We start from the raw sequence: 6,770 nt of genomic DNA on the forward strand, positions 1-6,770 counted from the left end.
GGCGGGACGTGGATCAGGTGGGGTTCAGATGGGGGCTGCCTGTAGACGAGACGGGCAGATGTGGCCAGAGGGCACAAAAGTAGTCAGTTTAAGACCATTCAGACTTGAGGGGAAGGGGGGGATACTGTGTCTAAAAGTGAGTGGTAGGTGCTGAGAGAGATAAAGAGAGAGGGGGAAAGTTTCCTCTCTCGCGGACAGCTGCGATGGAGAAAAAGCGATAAAGTATGGAAGATAAAATGAAAGGCAGAGTTATAGAGCTTAAGAAAAATTGGCTTTTGGTATTTGTGTGTTTTTTTCTGAGAGAGCATCTCCAGGAAATGGACTGACAAAGATTGGGAAATAGGGATGGAGTACGGGGCGTTTATCTTAGGGCTCCTAATCATCACATGCTCGCGCGCACACACACACACACACACACACACACAAATGAGTGCATCCGCCAAGACTGAAGGCCAAATGCTGCTATTACAGTTGACAGCATAACCCCTCCTTTTTCATTACACATCCGAGGAAAGATGATAACAGGAAACGACGGAGAAGGTGGGGAATGTTGTGTTTGGGGTTTTAGTGTGTGCTGGAGAGGAGAGTTTTCAGGACTGGTACAAGATAATTCCATAAAACGGGCACTCTGCAGGAGAGTAAGTGTGAAGAGTCAAACTGGATCTTTATCAGAAAAATGCTCTTTTTCATGCATGCATGAGTGTTACTTACAAAGCAGTATCATTACCAAGGAACATGCTTTGGGGCTGAAACTGCAGTTCCCTAAATTAAAGGCTGACTCCAGAAGTGAGCGGATCCTCGTGGAATCACATGTTCAGTAGACAGTAGACAGCGGAAAACACGGACGTAGCTTTGGGGTCGGAAAAACGCCAATGCTAAAAACCTGCATTCTGTCTGAAAACCACCAGATGGCGATACCTGTGGGTGCGCAAAGACGTCCTATAAAAGTCTATGCGATAATGGCTTTCTGTTCTGACCTCCACAATATTTTCCTGCAGAGTTCATGAGCGCACTCGTTTGGAATCATTGCAGAAATTTTTTTTAGAAATCTCGGTGATACTTTGTTTCAAAATGGAGGATTATCTGTGGTGTGAAACTGCACACAGTGGTTTCAGTCAGACTCGCCATCATATCTGGCTATTTGCAGCTGAGACACCAATGGTGAGTAGCTCATCTCATTTGCCAAGATGCAAATGAAAACCTGAGTTTACCAAAATACACGTGCACACGTGGACAACACCAAATATCTGTTTTAATGTGCAGTTAACTTTAGTAATAGCTTATCCTAAACTCCAGCTCAACTCAAGGTTTCACAAAGCAGTAGGTGACATCACAGCAGTTACATCCATCTTTGATATAGCCTACAGTCAGAGATCATTACCCAAAACACTAAGACTTGTTTGACATCCGTAACAAGCAAAAAGCTCCAAGTGAAGGAATTACCCAGGAATAAGTGGGACTCTAGCTTCCACATTTGTTGTGTATGAGCATGAAAGTGGAAGAGTTAAATAGATGAAAGGCATGGGCGGAGGAATCCAGGTGGGTCCATATTAGCACCAAATGAGGAAGAAGGCGGATGAAGAGGAGAAAGGTGAGAGATGGATCAAGGCAAAGGGTACTCACATCTCCCAGAAAGTTTCATCACTCAACCAAGTGACTCCTTCAGTCCCAGCTCATATAAACGGTACACAGTTCCATTAGGACATTAAAACTAAAAGTAAAACCTTTGCCTAACAATAAGTCACAAGCTTAGGTTCTTGATTCTCAATATACAAGGAGGCCTGCGGGAAATGAGTCTTCTACTCAAAAATTAAGGCATTTTATCCATGTCTCATTTACAGAAGCGTTTTCTTCCATGTCTAAGCGTTTTCTAAAATTGACACTCAAGGTTCAGCATGCAGACTGGAGCAGCCAGGGATCGAACCACCAACAAACCAACCACCAACCGTAACCACATTGTAGATCCCCTCCTTGGTTCAACGATGGTCATTCCCTTTTCACGTAAATGGACTCTTTGACTCCTCATTCAAACCAAGAACCAAGCCTTCTTTTTACACTTACAGGCCCATTAGGTGTAAATACAGAGCAGCGTCTTATCCTGATGAGGTTGCTCTTCTATTTTGTGCCATCCACTTTGTCAGAGGTTCCTTGGTTTCCCTGATATATAATTCCCAGGAACCACAAACACTTTATTGCCCAGTTTATGCTGTTGGACCTGATCCTTCGGGTGAACCCGTTTTTGTAGCATTTTGGGGTTTGAACAAATGCATCTCAGCTGTTCCGATACTCCTGACACATAAAGGATCACCAATGGTTTTTGCTTGGGCAGCGTTCGTTCTTCTTCTCTTCTGAATCACCCAGAGCTTTCTTTTGGCCTCTTCGCAGCTTTGTTAAACGCTCAGCTGGGATAAGCACATTTACTCAGGGCCTCTTTGATATGTTGTTCTCCTCCTTCCCTGGCTGTTGTGTCTGGCAGGAACGGTGTTCGCTCTGTGTTGTAGCCTCCTGATGACGCCCAGTTTATCCTCCAGTGGATGATGATACGAGTCAAACCTTAAATACTGCTCTGTATGTGTTGGTCCCTCCCTGGTTAACTTTATGTGTTTGTCTAGGAAGTTAACATGAACAATGAATTGTGGTACATCCCGAGATTCGTGGTACCCCCCACCCAAAAGCAAAAAACCCGACTGTGTCCACAACAGAATCAACTTTCTGGGATTTCCTTACCTTTACTATTAAGCCTCCATTAAGACTCTCACATCTATATCAGTGAGTAAGATCAATGAGGGAGGGAGGGAAAGAGGGAGGGCATGACGATAAATAAGAGGATGAGTGCTTTGTGTGGATGGCCACATGACTGAGAAAACAGAGGGAGAGAGGGGAGTCGGGGAGCGACACAGACCTATTTGCAGCAGTGGTGTTGCCATCTATCCAAACAAAAAGAGAATCTGCCTATGCCTGGATGGAGGAGGATGGAAGAGGAAGAAGAAGAAGACGGATCGAGCACAGCTGTCCGCACATCTGTGAAAGACTGGATAAGATAACCAAAGAGAAAACACAGGCACTCATCTAACTGTTTAAGTGCGTGCGGGTCTATAGGCATCTGTGTGTTTGTGTTTATGTAGCCAACATGACTGTAGCTGCCAGTCCTTTTGTCACTAGTGATTTCCAGCACCACCCTGTTTGTTGTAGCACTACAGTGTCTGTTGGACTGCAGTAATCAGCATGATCTAAAGCTCTGGCTAATGCTCATATTATCAAGACATGCGGCGCTATTTTCCTCAGCTTGTCTAGAAGGTACGGCTTTGTAGTGGCACAAATAGCTGTAGTTGTTGCCGATCACCCCCAGGGCCACTACGCAACAAGAATAGTGAACCAATCTGAGGGAGGAGGCAGTCGTTGTAGATTAGGAGGGAGATAGCATCTGCTTGTGCATAGGATTTAGCTATAAGATCGTCAGCAATTAACGAGAAAAAGGGGAACGCAGCCAACCCTGATTACTGGAAACTGTAATATAATATGAATAACATTTGCACACATGCAGGAGGATGCAAAATGATGGCACACATGCTTTTTTCCCTCCATAAATGTACAGTAACATGTGTCACAAGGGGGATTAATGGATGCATATTAAACAGATATTCTAAGAAAGTCTAAACTGTTTCCACGACACCATCGCATCCACACACAAAGCATCCACGGGGGGATGCTCGGGCGCTCGGGCACACAAACAAATCTGTTCCCTCGCATCCATTGTGCGACTGGCAGCTTTCTTCAGAAGCCAAACAGCAGGATGCGATCAATTAACTTTTGCCCAAATAATTCAGCTGTTTTCACCGCTCCAAACGTGGTCATTTGCACTGCGGGTGTCCCGAGCCTTTTGTGAGGGGAGAGAGAGAGAGCAATTTTGTGTACGAGCGCGAGTCGTCCCCGTCTGCGTGCCTTTGTGTTCAGAGGAGACCGGGCTGATGTTGAACCGGAGCCAGACGTAATTGCCGTGGAGTGCGCAAGTAAGCCAGTTGAACCATTTAATCACAGCGCCAAGAGGGAGTTCAGTGGTGCAATTAACGCCCGTACCTCTGAAGAAGCATGTTCCGGTCATTCTCTGTGTTTACGTTTTACCCTATAGTTAGGAGGAGCTGTTCTTTCAAATTTTGGGCCCCAAAAGAAACAGACTTGTTTAGGCGTCGTTTCTGTACGCTCACCGTGCCCTCTTGGGGTTTTTATCCGGGGCGGTTGAACATAAACGTTTCTGCATTTATATTCCCAATTAATGTCCTACAATAGCACCTATTGTTGTAGCAATCACCGAGGTCCTGTACTCTATTAATGTAATGTGCCGTTCGGCTTGGCAGGACCGCGTCCTCGCTAAAACATAGATGCAATTAGGAGCAATTTGTAAACGATAAGAGAATTAAAAAGCGAGTGTTCCTCTGCCTGACGTCGCTCTCTCTCTCTCCGAGTTTCTCTTTGTCTGTTTTTATTTCTTGCCTCCCCCCCATTCTGTTTCTGTCTGTTCCAGTCTCTCATCTGTGTCCCTCGCCTCTAATTGTTCAATTCATTTGTGGATTTTATTATTTTTTTGTGTCCAGCAAAGCATATTGAACCCCATCTAACAGCTTTCTGATCTATCCTTTCATCCCAGCTATGTTCTCTTTACTTTCTTTTCCTTATTTTTTTTGGTTTCATCCCCAGGTGCATCTCGGTCAGCTCATTTACTGTCTGTGTGCCTGTAGCAGTGTCCCAAACGGCTGCTTTCAAATGCAAAAAGATTACTGGGAGAGTTCCTTTTCTGGAACTTTGCACGTGTTTTGAGATTGTATATATACTTTTTACTGTTACACAAAAAAATGCTAATATAAACGCTCAGCTGAATCCCGAAATTTACATCGTGGTCCACATACAGCCTACTTTGATCTTAAATGGGCCAGACCATTGTAGCTCACTCTTTCTGCCAGTGTAAAGAAGTTTAATTACACTTTTAATCCCTGAGATATCATAACGTAGAAAAAAGAAGTGCAATTTCAACTGTATGCCTCATGATAAAGAAATACTGCTGTAATAAATGAAAGAAATCTGCCAGCATGACTTTTTGGGCTTAAACTATAAGAAATAAATGTGTAATGATGCATAAAAACGCATGTCATTGCCCAGACTTAAAATAAAAATAAAACAGATAGTTTTGGTCAATTCACAGAAAACATTTTTTGTTTTGTAACTCTTTGTAAGAAAATAGAAACTTCTCAGTTTGACAGTGAAAAAACAGCCATTTGGTTGTTTAACTGTTACTTAATTACCTTAATTAGTATGAAATATGGGGGAGCTGCAAAACGTCTTAAAATAAGGTTAAATTTCCCAACTTTGTGCCCTCCTTTACATTTTCCAACACACTCCAATGGGCCGGGTTGGAGTCTTTGCCGGGCCTATTCTGGCCCCCGGGCCTTATATTTGACACCCCAGCTTTACAGGAAGAGGATAAATCCAAAACTATAGAAAGTTTTCTTAATTTCTGCATGGAAATGTCCCCTCAGTAGTCTGTTACCTTCTCATTGTCCTGGTTTAGAAAATGTGACAGCCCACTGTGTGTGTGTTCCCCTTTCCTTTCCTCGAGCGAGAGAGGGAGCTAGGAAGAGGTAGTGAAAAGTATCGAGAGCCCTAAATTTATGTGTCCTATTTTCTAACCCTGTTGGTCTCAATTTACTCCGACCATTTAGAATGTGGCCATTTTTAAACCTGCTCCACAACTTTTCATTCTGCACCTCTCCCTCTCTGAACCTGACTCACTTTTCACTCTGTGATTTTTAATTTATTTTAATACCTGATGATTGATTAAAGAAAAAAAAAACGCTGAATGCTGATTTGTCGGTCTTTTCATTCATCAGGTTGTAACGTTCTGCTGTTTTACTCTTCCTCTCCGTCTTGATTTGTGAAATTGGATTGTTGTAGATGGTCTCCTTCGTCCCGTGGCAGCTCATGAGCCAGACGGACAGATTTACACTAGATGTATGGGTTAATCCCCCTTCCTTGCCCCCTGTTTTCCACACCTTGTCACTCACCTGCCTCTCCCTGTTCTCAGGTGCCGGCAGAACTGAGCGAAATTTGTCAGGAATGGTGCATTAAACCGGGACAGTTCATCCATCCCTTGCCTCCTTTTCTTTACCTCCCCTCAGGTTCAGGCATTGTCTCAGTCTCGCCCCTCCCCTCTCTTTTCCTCCTCACTTGGCCTCCTTTTTCTTAATTTTCACTCTCTGTCCCTCCGGTATGGGACCACACCTTTTCCTTCCACACCAGCCATCCCTTTAGACATGCCTTTACACCCTGCCTCAGCCTCTCCCCGTCCTCTTCCTCTTCTCCCTCTTACTTTATTACTACCTGCATCAGCCTTATCTTCTGTCCCTCTGTACTTTCCTTTCATGACTACTGCCTCTACACCCAAACGTCTCCTTCCTCTAGACACAAATAATCGAACACTCCCATCCTTTTCCCACTTCACCCAACCACTGCCACCATGATCTAAGCAACTCCTCCCTTCTTATCCGCCCCTTCTCCAACCTCCATCCTTCCCTCCTAGCCTCTTGTGGACCTTTACACCAGCCCTTTGCTGGGACTCTTATTAGTCTTATCTCTGCCTGCCTCCGCCCTGATTCAGGGGTGGAAAGGGAATGTACCGCTATCTGTTCATAGGCTGGGATGAGTCAGTCCTTTTCTATACAGTATATATGGAGAGGGGACAGAAGCGGTGCAAATTCTGAACTCTAGTTAATTACTGT

At 44.3% G+C, this 6,770-nt stretch overlaps 1 protein-coding gene across 6 annotated transcripts in view; it reads left to right on the forward strand.

Moving 5' to 3' along the window:
* Positions 1-6,770, forward strand: part of grin2ba (glutamate receptor, ionotropic, N-methyl D-aspartate 2B-a) — a 141,188-nt gene that overhangs the window by 40,445 nt on the left and 93,973 nt on the right. The window lies entirely within an intron of this gene.

The sequence above is a fragment of the Aulonocara stuartgranti genome (genome assembly GCF_965226115.1).
Source record: "Aulonocara stuartgranti genome assembly, chromosome: 4".
Lineage (NCBI taxonomy): Eukaryota > Metazoa > Chordata > Actinopteri > Cichliformes > Cichlidae > Aulonocara > Aulonocara stuartgranti.